At 38.8% G+C, this 14,287-nt stretch overlaps 1 protein-coding gene across 3 annotated transcripts in view; it reads left to right on the forward strand.

Moving 5' to 3' along the window:
• Positions 1 to 3,630: 3,630 nt before the first annotated feature.
• The window catches only part of LOC121948531 (leucine-rich repeat and immunoglobulin-like domain-containing nogo receptor-interacting protein 2), a 269,787-nt gene continuing 259,130 nt past the window's right edge, over positions 3,631 to 14,287 (forward strand). Inside the window, exons 1-3 of one of the 3 annotated variants that reach the window (XM_088080844.1) lie at positions 3,631 to 3,833; positions 4,763 to 4,853; positions 5,367 to 5,460. The gene's annotated coding sequence lies outside the window, so the exon portion shown is untranslated. Of the gene's footprint in view, positions 3,834 to 4,762; positions 4,854 to 5,366; positions 5,461 to 10,410; positions 11,106 to 14,287 lie in introns of those variants that run through there. The other 2 variants (XM_042493947.2, XM_088080845.1) reach the window with 2 other exon arrangements.

A 14,287-nucleotide genomic window follows, 5' to 3' on the forward strand; every position in this document is an offset into this window, starting at 1 on the left:
ATTACGTAACTTGAGGTCGGAGCTCAGGCCACTCTGATGGAAACTCTACTTGAATTACATCAGTGTCCAAATCTGTGGAGGACTGGACAGCTCAGTCTCTCCTACTTAATCTCTCTCATTGTTAAAGATATAGAGGAGTCACACTCGTCTCCATTCACATGACAGTAATGTCTTTCTTTAAAGTGATAATTGGAAATCGCACTTCTATGCCTGAACCAGTGACTCACTCCATATGGCTGAACCACTTGTGTAAAACATTCTTTTTGTCTATTTCATTGTTCATCGCAATATTTTTTCTTTAGATATTACTGGAAAATGTTGTTGTTGTTTTTGTTCTGATTTTATAAATATTTAAAAACTCTGAAATTGTTTTTCCACCAAGACACTAAACATTACCTCCTATTTTGTGTAAACCATTGTAGCAATTTTTAAAATTTCCTTTTTGTCATTGTTCATTCACATTCCTTATCAAGCATAATGCAACTTAAAGGGATCGGTCAGATCTTTTTAAGTGGGGTTGTATAAGCTAGTCAGTGTGCAGGGGTTCCCACACATTCCCACACGTCTCTGTTTCAAAATAAAAGTGCTCTGACAATGTTTCTGTTGACATAATCCCCTCAGTTGTCAACACAAGGCATTTCCTACTCAGAAAAGCAGAGAAACTTTGTCTGTTGTGACAGAAAATTGTCTTCAACGTGGCTAAACATACAGTGCAAAACAAACTGTGACAATAAACATATGGCATGTGTTCCTAAAAATCAGAACAGATACCCAATACAATAATTTAGACATAATAAAAATTACAATATAGTACTGTGTTCAAAGTGGCATAGTGTTTGTATTGATGTATGGATCATTACCTTTTATTTGAGATGTTTATGGAAGTTGGAATAAAGGAGTTTTTATAAGTGTTTTTCTTGGCCAAGGGGACTTTATAGTGGTGACCTGATGGTAGTAGCTGGAAAGACTTATGCAGAGGACAAGCGGGATCTTTTCTAATGTGATTGGCTTTCCTTTCAGCTGCTTGGGTATGAAGTACTGACAATGGAGTTTGGGTTTTACCAGTCATTTAAGTTGCTTGGTTAATGATCCGGGAAAGCTTTCATTTATTCTTTACAGAGATGTAGAATTGTGAATATTTCTAGGACCGTGTTGTTGACAATGCGGTAGCTTGCACCACTTCATAAAAAAGTGGAGTATGTGCTTTTAATTGTGGAAATACAGTAGCTGGAGCGGCAGAAGAAAACTGCATGGTCTCTATGGTGATACATCTCCAAACTGGGGGCGTATCAACTGCCATCTGCTGTTGGTAATACACTGACAATGAAGAAGTACTTCAAACAACAAAAAAGTCAGAACTATCATTTTAACGGGTTTATTCCAAATTTTGGTCCTACCTGTGTGTCTGAGCCATGACAATGACTGTGCCCTTACGAAGGAGTATGGCAAAGTTGAAAATGGAGACATCTACCTCAGAATCTATTACACAGAGGATTTATTATCATATTATGAGGCAGATAAAAACTTCTGGATCACAGGAATGTGCTGGCTGTCTTTCTGATCTTTATTTTAATGAGGCTTAATGAGGTATGCCCCTCCTAATTAGTTCTCCCTTAACATGTCAGAGATTCAATTCCAGTGTTGATCAATGGGGTGGAGACGAGCCATTTCATTTACCTCACGGCGAAAAATGTCAGACAACAGTTTGCAGGAATCCCAAGCTTTAATGATTCCAAATGCATGGGCTGACTATGCAACCAGAGCCACTAGACGTGCAAGATAAATTGGTGAACAAATAGCCAGAGAAGCAGAAGCAGACAACCATGAAGCATGCATACTGCTAATTTCACAAGTTGAATCCAAACAAATGCCTTTCTGCTAATGGTGTCAGTGAAGGTGTAAGGCTGAGAGAGTGAGGGGTTAAAGATGAGAGATGATGGCATCTTCACCCAGAGCACTGAATCACAAAGAGAGATCTGGTCTAGTCTCTTTCGTCTAACATGTAAGACTGTAAACAGCTGAAAGATTCCCAGAGGCATCATGAACTGACACACTGAGATTGGGGGGGAAAAAAACAGGGCTTCTTAGGATCAGCACAGAAGATGAGTGAGGCTGGTTCCTCTTTGGGCTGCAGAAAAGGATGATAATGTCTGGATGTTTTCAAAACTAGGCTCCAATAAAGGCCAGAGATATCTGGGAGGAGGCACATTCAGTGTTGGAAAGTGACGAACATTTACTCAGCTACAGCCCCGACTTCAGCACATTTTTGAAAATAGCTTGAGAGCCAAAGTATAGCAATTTCAAAATAAAGACATTTAACAGACTGTGCTATAGTAAACTTTGCTTTGTTGTCTTTCATTTTGTTCTGTTTGGTTATAGGCTTTTTATCCAGAACTGTCCCAAAATAAACTCCCAACTTTCTTTTAAAGTGTGAAAGATTTTATCCGTGTAATGGGATGAATGGAAATTCATGACTCAACCCTTCCGCAGTGCAGTGACATAGAGATCATGCAAGTAAAATAATGATGTTAATAGCAAAAGTGCATGTCAGAGTGCAGCAGCAACTGTGGCACCGAGCTTTGATTGAGCTCGCTGAAGCCAGAGACAGACACACTGAAGAACACAAAGTGCCAAATTATAGAAACCACTGCACTAATGTGGTGATATAGGATAGGATGAAAGAAACATACAGGTCAGAACCAGAGGCGGCTGGTGATTACTTACCTGGGTGGGGCTATGTGCACTGAGGGTTTCTGCTTACTGAATACACACTGTTGTGGCAATATAGCTTGGCTCACTTGACTCTAATGTTGAAGGATTGTTACATTTTATTCAGTCAGAAAAGCAAACACTCTCCATTCAACAGCTTACAATAAAACAAATATGCAACACAGCATAGGAAAAAGAGAGTGTATTGTTATTAAGCTAATTTTGCTCATTTCACTTATACAACTGAAATACATGCATAACAATAACAACAACAATAATAATAATGATAATAATAATAATAATAATAATAATAATAATAATAATAATAATAATAATAATAATAATAATAATAATAATAAGGTGTAGATTTCAAATGAAAAACAATCAAAATAAAATATATGTATATAATATATGTGTATATATATGTATATAATTTTTGTTTGGGACTTTGGAGATATATATATATATATAAATATATAAATATATACATACATACACACACACACACACACACACACATATATATATATATATATATATGCATTCATAACTCATAGTTTATGTCTGTCAATCATTTTTAAATATTTTTTTTAATATAGATTTACCCGTTTTTCACATCTTTGTTTTGAATTTGTTTTTTTTTTAAGATACAAATTCGTCAAAGTTTATACTGACTATAATTTTTAACAACTTCTGGACATAGTCAAAAGCATGTAAAAGTGGCAACATCCTACAGTTTAGCCATATTGCTCCTTTTCTCTCGCGTTGTCGCCACCTGCTGGACTGAACTGAGGGAGGTGGCAATGGCTAAAAATGTGCTAAAAGCGAATTATGTCCTACTGAGGCTGCCGTACTTCTCCACCCAAATTGAAAACACATTTTTTTTTCTTACGTAAAAATAGTCCACAAAAGTATTATAAAAAATATAAGTACATGCAGATACGGTGAGATACGGAGATTTCCGTTTATTTATATCACCGAAAATCTCCTCCTCAGTCTTCAGTGTGGTGGGTGGCGCGCTAACCGGCGCTGACAGGCAGGACCTCAGAGGAGTTAACCGGCACATTTTACCCGTTTCGGTTTGGGAAACTCTCAAAGCTGCAGTGGTTATTGTTTCCGCTAACGTAAGTTGTCCCAAAAAGTTTCGAAAGACCTCATGAGATATTGCGACAGCTTGTTGTCAACGTTTCATAAAATGTTTGCTGCGGTTGTTAAGGTAACGTTGTCGGTCAGTTAGCTAGTGGGAGTATGGACGCCCTTTAAACACTGTTTAACTTAACAAATTGATTCTGGGCAACTGAGAAGAAGCTAAATTGTAAGTTAATGTCAGCGAAAGTGAGTGAAAGCAGAGTCGGGGCAAAATTAATGATAAATTTAGCGCAACTGCTTGTGTTGCTAGGAGTGGGTTGACAATGTTTAGTTAAAGTTAGCAGAGAGGAGTACCATATACTCCGTAAACAGGATAAATAATACGCAAATGTATGCCTACAATGTGTAACAGCTAAATATGTGGTATAGCAGCGAGGCCAACTTTGTTATTTCACAAGTCACTTTAGCCAAAGTTGCTAGCTTGCTACTTAACCAGCTAACGCTAACCGTGTTTTTTGGGTTCCGCATGTTGGGGGATAAATCAAGGTAACCGCCACCAATGACATTTCTCAATGTGCCTAAGGCATTGAGTAGCAAGTTGGTGTGCTCTGTTTTAGAGAAATTAGCATTGCTATTTTTGAGATGAAGCAGGTTCCTATTGCATAAGACCAAGACTGCATCAAAATGTGAAACAACAGTCGACTCATTTTGTCAGCCTTGCTGCCTACAGACAGAATTATAACGTTAAGATGAAGAAATTGATAGAAGAATAGAAAGGAATTGGGCGAAACTGGTATATATTACTGATAATAAATAATAATCCAGATGTTCCAATTTCATTTGTTATATTAAGTCGTTTATATGAGTTATGTATTTTTGTACATTAACTGGAATACATGAATTTTAGCAAAATTCAAAATATGAGCGAATATGTATTTTTCCATTTTTGTTTGCTCTTTAAAAGGATGGCATTAGATCTGTGGATTCGGAAAACTCAGGACCTCTCTGCGATCAGGAAGCTCCCGATGTTTGCAGTCTTTACAACCTTCTGCAAGGTGGGTGATGGGTGTCATTAAATTATTGAACCTTTGTGCCTTAACACATGTTTTAATAGGCATATACAAGGGCTGCACAATTAATCAAATTATTATTGAAATTGCTGTATGGCCTATTACAATATCCAAATTCCAGGCACTGCGTTTTTTTTTTTGATAAAGGTGGAAATGTCAGAAGCACTTCGATGAAAGAGAAATTACCCTGCCTACAAATCATTTTCTACACCCCAGCAAAAGTCACATTATTGACGTTTTTTATATATATATATATTTTTTTTTAGAAAAAATGAAATGCGAACATGACCATTCCCTCACACATACTGCACATTGCAGTCACAATATCTGTCAGAAGAATTGCTTCATGATTTTTTTTAAAAACATTTTGCATGGTGTGCAGCTCTGTCATATATCATATTGTCTTCGAATTATGTATGTTTTTGCATTCCCATACTGTACATGCAGTGTGGCAAAATCCAAAATATGAACTTGTTTTTTTTTGTTTGCTCTTGAAAGGTGGAGAGGGAATGACCTTGGGACTCGGAAAACTTAGGACCTCTCTGCCATCAGGAAGCTCCAGCTGTTTGCAGTCTTTACAGCCTTCTTTAAGGTGGGTGATGTTTTTCATCAAACTATTCAGCCTTTGTTCCCCAGATTTGCATTTCATAGTGAAAAAGAGAGGACCCTGCCGACAAATCACTTTGGAGACCCAGCAAAAATCCAAATTATCAGAATTTTTATATTATTTCAGTAAAAATAAAATTCAAAATTATTATTCCCTCTCAAATTGAGATGCATGTTGCAGTTGTAATATCTGTCTAAATAATAGCAATATTTTTCTTCATATTGAGCATATACCATTCAGATGGTTCCTGTTACAAAATTGTAGTTTTGCACAATATTTGATTTTTTAATTTTTTTATGTGATTTGCTGATATATAACAACTCAATACTGATAATCAATACTCATATCGATAAATCACCTTTTCCCCCACCTAGTGGAATTAAGGTTATATGACGCATACTCTCATCGTGATTGCCCACCAGCAGATGGAGCCATAGAGCATATTGCTTTTCGGTGTATGTAATATTCATTCATTGAACAGAGTAAGAAAAAATATTGATGTTTTTTACATGTTCACTTTGACAATTAAAAAAAAAGATACAGGTTTCTGGTAACAACAGAAATCAGCATGTTGGCTAATTTCAAATTTTCCTTTTAAAGCCAATATCTGCAGATACCAATATTGCCGTGCATCCCTACAAAATTTCCACAAGGTATCTCCTCCTGCGTTAATCCTGTGGTGCAGAGGCCAACGTATTCCCTTTGCAAAAGGACACAAAGCCCTAATATGCTAAAGAGCCAATATTTATTATATATTTGAATTTATGTTATTATTTTCGTTCAGCATATGACCCCATTATATGCACCAAGCCTAACTGATATTTCAGATGAAGCTGAACTAGGATCATGTGCTCACCTTATCATGGTTAATAGTGCCCTGTGTTTTGTTTTTGTGGTGATTTGTTAGATGAAAATGGACCTGCCAAAGAGAATCTTAATTTAGTTTCTCTAATTTAGCTTTCCGGACAGAAATTCTGCTGAAAGAAAACAATTGAACCATAAAAGGCCATGTTTTTGTCCTCTGTCTTTATTTGTAGGTTATGGTAGTACTCTATCGCCAGGCAGAATAATGCTGCAAATCCCCTAGATTGCATCCAGTGATGATGATTCTAATGGCATGTTTTAAAAAAAATGGTTGCCAAGGTTTCTTATTTTGTCGTTGCTATTGTTTCATTTTTGATTATGTATGTTGAAACTGACATTTAAGGCAAAAAAAAGACAAACAAGTGGATGCATCAGTCAAATAACTTTTGGTAGCCTGTTTGAGAAGTTTACAAAAAAGATAAGTTGCAGTTACAGTGAAATGACAAATGAGTTGTAGTGGTTGGCTGTTTTGGAACACGAGCCTGGACTGTGGACAGTTGGTTGGAAACTGTGCTACCTCGATAATGAGATTCAGGAAGGGCCGTGCTGGTGCCTCAGCCAGAGGGCTTACCCAGGCTTATCTGCAAGCTGTACCACAGAGGGAGAGAGAGTGAGAGTGAGAACGAGGGAAAGAGAGAGAGAGCGGTATTTTAGTAAAGACACTTGCCTTTCACAGTAAACATGTGACAAATACTGAAGGTTGCTGTCAGTTTTGGAATATTCATGACTTCTTTAAACTAAGCATCTGATAAGGTTTGTGATGAACTGGCCTCCATTAAAAAGAACAGTAAGAAGATTAGGTTTATATTTTTGTATTGATTTTTTTTTCTCCAGTATGGACTGTGAACATCGATCTGAAAATGCTAACCTCTATTATCCAAAGTTGAGGCTGCGGTTGAGATGTTTTCCATCATGTCTGCATGCAGTGGAGCTAATGCAGAGCCAGTTTGCTGTTCTGCTATCTTCACACTTTGGCCCCTTGTTTTGGCAGATCTTTTCATGTCAGCTATGGGCAGATTATTCTTTTTGACTTGTGAAAGTGACACAAGCAGCTCTTCAACAGCTCTGGTGACTTTTTTAAATGTGGTTGTAGAACATTAAAACGTAAACAGTATTTCCACATTTATCTGCATTAGCGTGTGGACATGACATCAGCCAAAACTACTTAACATTGTCACAATTGTCACTTATCATATCACACTTAAGGTATGAAATGTCAGGATAGCTGTTCCAATAACCTATGCCATTTTATTTCAGCCATCAACTGTCAGCCAGTAACAAATCAAATTACTCGTTATGTCATTGGACACTCATTATAGAAACATGTTTGTTTGGAATGAAGATTAACTATGACATGAAAGTCCCCTGTGGTTAGAATCTGAAAAAATTAATGACGTGGAAAGACTTAAAATAAATATCTAATTTTAAATCACCCCATGTGTCCTCTACCACTCTGATGCACTGACTTACATTAGAAAGAACTTTTTAAGTTTTGTGTCTATGTCTGATAAAAGGAATAGTAAAACCCATTTAAATCAGATTTTGGAGCACTTATTGCAGTCACAGTCTATATTGTGGAAGTACTTTTTAGTTTTGTGATGTAAGGGAGTACTTTAGTGAATTCATGATTATTGAGGACAGGGTAGGATTAAGCTTTAGTAGTGACATGGTTGTTTTTGAGGTTCAGAACCTTATTTGTATCTAAATTACCAGAGTGGTGTTGGAAAATGTTGTTTTAGTACAGATATGTGCAGTTGCTGAGTGGGGATGTTGAAATTAATAGTTTCTAAGATGCATTGCAATGCAGACTTGAATGATTCTGCATTGATGCAGTGACAGCACATAATGGATTATAGCCACGTAACATTGCTTGTTGGTATATTGACAATAAAGTTCTACAATTCAAGAGAACTTCCTGGTAGCAACGTCAAATTGAATTGTGGGAGAATGGAGCTGGCTGACTTTTGACGAAAAATAGCCATGTGCATTAATATAGAAAATTTAGAATGCATTGTAATGCATCATGAAATCGAATCGAATCGTTGACATGATAACCATAATCGAATCGTAAGATCAGTGAAGAAGCACAGCTGTAGTGCTGAGAGGTTTAAGTTCAAAAAATCTTGATACAGTTAACATTGCAAAGTTGTCACTGATCTCAGACCATACACAGATGATGTATTGACTCACAATTGGCTTAATAATGCTATTTTGGCTTCAGTGACAATATACATATGCACTCATTCTGATTAGAGGAGAAACTTGGTACAATTACCAACTTGCAATCTAAGCTGCCTACATCCACTGAATCAGCTAATAGTCTTTAACTAAGACACATACAGTAACACACACTGGCCACATCTGAAACCTTGCATCTATATTGGTGCCTTTTTTAGTTCATGATTATTGATTCCTGTCCAGACAGAAGTTGTCACAGTAAAGAAGCATGGATGTCCCGTTCCGGGAGTGAACGTAATAAATGCTGCTTCTCTGACAAGTTGACGCACATTGATGCTGGGAAATTGGACGGTGGCTAATTCTGATATGGGGACATGTGACTCCCAAGTGGCAACCTGCGGTTCTTCAAATGCTGTCCTCAGGCTGATGATGGCCAAAATGCCAAACTGGCGGCTTCAAAATGGGAGACCAATTACATCACGATGGCTTTGTTCACATTTTTTTGTACAGTCTAAGGTGACAATCAGTAATGCTGATTATCTGCTGTTGATTTGTTTTGCCCTTTAGAGGGCTGTTTTTAAAGAAAAGGGAAATAGTGAAATAATACAATGGACTTCCTGAACAAAACACTACTACTACGTTTTTACTGGTTAAAAAAACATGATGGTATTGTTGACTTGAGTCTCCAGGGTAGAGGTACATGATGGATGGAATACAGTCGGCAAGTGACCCTGCCAAAAGCACTTTAACATTTGGCTCAGAGCTTTGGTGACAAGGTGTTGATGAGAATGGAGCTTGCCTTGATAATATCAAGGTCAGCATCTTCTTATCAAGAGCAAGTGAAAATAGAGCCTATATGTAATCAACAAACTCTGTGTGTTCTATTACAGTTATCCATGACTAACAGGTTAAATTGTAAACTTGCTGCACGGCATCCTAATAGATGAGCATGTGAGGGGTTACACATAGTAACCACAAAGCAGGCAACCTCACTTGGAGCGTGAAGTCCAGGCTTAGCGTGATAATTGCCCGGCTTTGGTAATGTTAGTTATTCACTGTAGGTGTGAGAAAACAGCATGTATTGTTGTCATGCAGTTCTTAGAACATAACAAATTGAGTATGCCATGAATGGTCTCTCAGTAAATACATGTGGGGAGGTGAGATACTGTAAGCGTGGGAGGCTTTTCCAGAAACGTTTCAGAATTTTATTTGGTTCCTAATTGTTCCTCACATTGTTTGTTATTGTGCTATACCTCTGGGCTAGTAATCACTGTGTATGTACACACGATGATAACAGAATTTCTGGCAATTTGTTTAGGTGGCTAATTATATAATTATACAGCTGCTACTGCACATGTATTGTCCTTGTTTCTATGCAGAGTACTGCTCTCTTGTTTGCTATTTCTGTCATCCTCTTCAGTCACTCTTGACAGTTGGCCAGCATCAACAACTGAACCGGCTCCACTTTGCAAAAAGTTAAGGCAAAAGAGAGATGCAAAACAGTGTAAACTCTAGAGATATTTAGTAATCAGGTAATGAGGATGAAGAAAGGAGATTAGATGCCTCCTGGCTCAGTGCTCTTTACAATGCTGCTGCTCCCTTTCTTCATATCTATTTAATTTTACATATTTATCATAGCATTATTTGTTTCTCTGAGGAGTATGGGCGGTGAACCTTTCTGTCTGACATGGCTGGCAATGGCACAGCAGCGGTTGTGAAAAGCCAGAGCTAGAGATGTGCATATCTGTGTGTGTATGTGTGTGTGTGTATGAGAGGGAAGGAGAGGAGGAGAGAGAAAACGAAAGGGTGGGGAGGTGCAGTGAGAAGCAGGGAGGGGGCATGTACGAGGGAGGGTGAAGGCGAGAGAGAGGGGGAGAGAGAGAGACGGAGCGAGAGAACAAGCGGCTCGCCTCATTCCGCTGCTTTCTCAGCATCCATTCTGTGAAACCCTGTTCTGGAGAGGAGTGAGCTACCTAACAGGCAGATTGGAGAAGGAAAAAGGGAAAAAATCCATTGAAGAGGGAGGATATCGAGGAAAATAACACATAATCAGGGCTTGCTGGCGTCCAGTATCACCTCTTTATAGCTTTGGCAGAGGTGTCTGAAAGTTTCTGTCCGGGGGGGACACCCTCCCCTTGTTGTGGGGATGAACAGCGGATGCTGAATTTCATTCCTGAAGGCAGGAGGGAAGCTGTGAATACCGGCTGGATTCACTTGCAGTGGAGCTGGTAGTGCGCACCAGAAGAGATCCTACAGTGCCTCTTTCGCTCTCTTGCTCAGTCTCTCACACACGCATTTTCCAGTAGAATACATATCATTATTTCACTGTGCCAAGGTGGAATATCAGGGGGGAAGCAACCCAAAAAGAATATCTCCTGAACCAGGGAAGTAAGGGGCAACGGATTATGTACAGAATCAAAGAAGGACATCCTGTTCAAAAAAGTAAGTTCTAATCAAAAAAGGCTCTGAATTGGGTTCTGATTCTGAGAGACTTGGAGGATTTTTGCCCTTTTTTCTTTGTTGTGGAGCAGCACCGAGCTTCAGACAGCTTGTCTTGTGGACTATACGGTTCTGGATGGTATTTCAAGGTAAGGACACATTCATGGGCTCTTGTATATTAATAGCACCCTCCAGTTTTTTGAGAAAAGGGCAGATTAGGGAGCCAGGGGCTCAGCAGGAAAGATACAGTGAAGTGGGAAAGAGGGGAAGGCAGATGGAAAGGGTACGTGAGTTGTAGTCTAGACTGCATTTAGCCAGTTTTTCAGAAAGTTGGGATATATGTCTAAATAATATCATAACATGTCCCAGGGCTTACGCAGAACATGATGCTTTTTTTCATGGCTATTGAAAGGCTACTCCCCTCTGCAGAGAAGAATTTATCTATGTGTTTCTGCATACTTATGCATGTGTGTTTGCTGAGAGGGGAGATGCCTGTCTGCAAAGCAATTCAGATCTTTGCTTCCTTGCTACAGAGTGGTTATCAGCAGGGGTGGCTGCTAGTGGAAGGGGCATAATTGCGGTGGCTGTTTGTCCTCGTCTTTGCGGCAGCTAGTATCTGAGAGCTCAGGGAATTACTTTTATACAGTAGCTTCATTTTATTCATAATGGTGAGTGCCTCTGCATTTTGAAGGCTGTTCGGTCCCTTTTATCTGCTCTCGCAGAGAACTGATTGTTTCCAGTATTACACTATCTCAGATGCCCTACATTACACCTTCAGGTTTTCATGTATATGTAAGTTTGTCAGTAGGTTTGTGGTCTAGCAGTGCATCTCTTTCCATGTCTCTTTATCTATCTGTTTTTCTTGCTTTTCTCCTCATATGGGAAAGTGATTATACTGTTATTTCTATATGTCTTTTGTTTGACAAGTTTATTTTAGATCAGGACTGTTTTAGGAGACAGTGTACAGACTAAGCGAGGAAAAGGCATATTATTGTGTTCTCTTTTTGGGGAAGAGTGAATCTGCTGCCCTCTTGATCAATACCAGACAAGTGCAAGGCTACCTGCTTTTGTAAAGCAATGGTTGAAATATTTATGATTGCATGAGCATCTTGTTGGTCCCCTGAAATATTTAAAATAATTGAATAATAAATAGCCTGTCTGAGCTGTCAGAGCCCAACTTCAGCCTGGCCAGATGATTAAAATGCCACCTCCTCATGTAACATGCAAAACAGTGACCATTAAATGCCTTTGCCTCTGGATATAAAAATTTCAAAAGAAGTGTCTCTCCTCTTGCAAAGCATCCACTGGGGGGAAGTGGAGCCTGATGGGAAGTTGATGACAGCTCCTGTGTATCTGGCGTTGACTGGCTATAGGTGGCTCAAATCACCAATTGTTCCCCTGCATATAAAGCCTGATTGCAAGAGTCTGGTGCGCACAAATATTGTATTGAAATCACATTTAGCATTCAGGAGGCGTGGTGTGTAATTGCTTCCTCTTGAAAGAGATGCAGACATGTCATCTGCTTTGCTTGCTGTATTCATTTAATCTAATGAGTAACATCTACAGTATGCATGCGTCAAATATGCGTATAAGTGTGCACATACGTGTTTAAGAGAGCGTGTTAGTGGAAGAGATTTTCTGAGTGTATCTGGTATCTGCGTGGGTGTGTATTTGTCCAGAGCTCTGTGCTTCATCCCTTTTGATGTTTTATTGAGTGTTAACCATGGTAGGACTGACGCATTGCCTCTGATATGGAGCAGCATGGTTAAAGGAAAGCACTAAGACCGACTTTGCTCTTCCTTGTATTTCCTTTAACTGTGAATTAGCAATGCTGTGTCTGCCTCTTTCAGCCCTTTGGATTTGGTAAATGATTTGGTTCAGACACTGCATATGTGCACTGATGCGAGACTGTGTGCTTGTATACATCTGTGTCTATGTGGTTAAGCAAATAGGGTATGTGCACAGTGTGCATACATACTTTGTGCTCAGGTGAGTGTCTGCCTGTGTGTGTATAATCCTCTTCACTCTGTGCTAAAGGGGTTATACAGTATGCAGTTTGTTTTTCTCCAATTTCTGATGTTGGTAAAGGAGTCAAAGACGAGGCCCTCCATTTTCAGTGATATAATGCATCTAGTGGTTCACAGGATGGACGGGACAGAGGGAAGGAGCCCTCTTCTACATCGTGATTATTCAATGGCATTGACATCATGTTTATGTGGGGCAGAAATCAGAGGATAGAACTATGAGTGCAAAAATTCTGGGCTCTTGATTTATTACGCACGAAACCAGTGTTTGAATCAGTATGCATGCATGCCAGTAAGCAGCTGAAATCTTACACACACCTTCTTCCAAGTGTAATAAATCATTTTCAATCATGTGTATCTTTTTGGTGTAGAATCAGCAAAATATCAGTGAAATATAGATGTTGCCAATCAGGCTTGCAATTTTGCTAACAGGTTTTAATATTGCCAGTGGTATCATGGGATTACACATTGTCGATAAGGGGATGATTAATATTAATATTCCATGAGTATCACTAATTGATATATCATTTCTAAAGATGTGGTTAGCTTTAAGGTAGTGGATCACTGTTACAAAATGCAGGAATAAAAGAAAGTGTAGGCAAGGTATCTGCTGTGAAATATCTATTGCACCATTATATTGTTTGTTGGAAAGTGAATGTAAACTAAATTAACATATCTCTTATGTTAGTGAGGCATTACATTATATTTGTTATTGACTCTAGGGCTGGGGCGATGCATTGGCGTAATCGATTACGTAAATACATCGATTTACTTAACGTGCGTCGACGCATCACACCGTTTTACACAGCGCGTGCCATGAGAGCGTGAGCTGCGCTGATTGTGTTGTTTTTTGTTTCGGCGCTTGTGTATCAAGTTAGAGCGTGCACACTGCTCGCCCAAGGAGCGCTTGTCAGGCGCATCTGAGCTGCGTGTCAGCTGCGGAACATCTAGAGAAATGGTTGCTCCCCGTTTTTTTTAAGCGTGAAGCTCGCGTTTGTTGACTCTGTACCACTTTATACTGCAGTTTAAAGTCTCTCTCTGTTACAGAGATGAGGAAATACAAAGACGTTTGTTTTACATCAACTTTCTTGCTTCCCTTTCAAAACAAAAGCTATCTGTCTGTGTCTCTGTGGACAGAATGCCATCAGTTGCTGATACAGTGCATTTTATTTTGAAACATTTACAGGAAGGGGTTTTCAGCTGTGCAGAAGCTTGTATAACTTCATTAATGAGAGGAATATGTGCTTATATATCTGAAAATACAGCAGGCAGCGATATGCCTTAAGTTATATTGTTATTCAAATTGC

This window comes from Plectropomus leopardus, chromosome 8 (assembly GCF_026936395.1).
Source record: "Plectropomus leopardus strain MGB_pleo_1.0 chromosome 8, ASM2693639v1, whole genome shotgun sequence".
In the NCBI taxonomy this organism is placed as follows: domain Eukaryota; kingdom Metazoa; phylum Chordata; class Actinopteri; order Perciformes; family Serranidae; genus Plectropomus; species Plectropomus leopardus.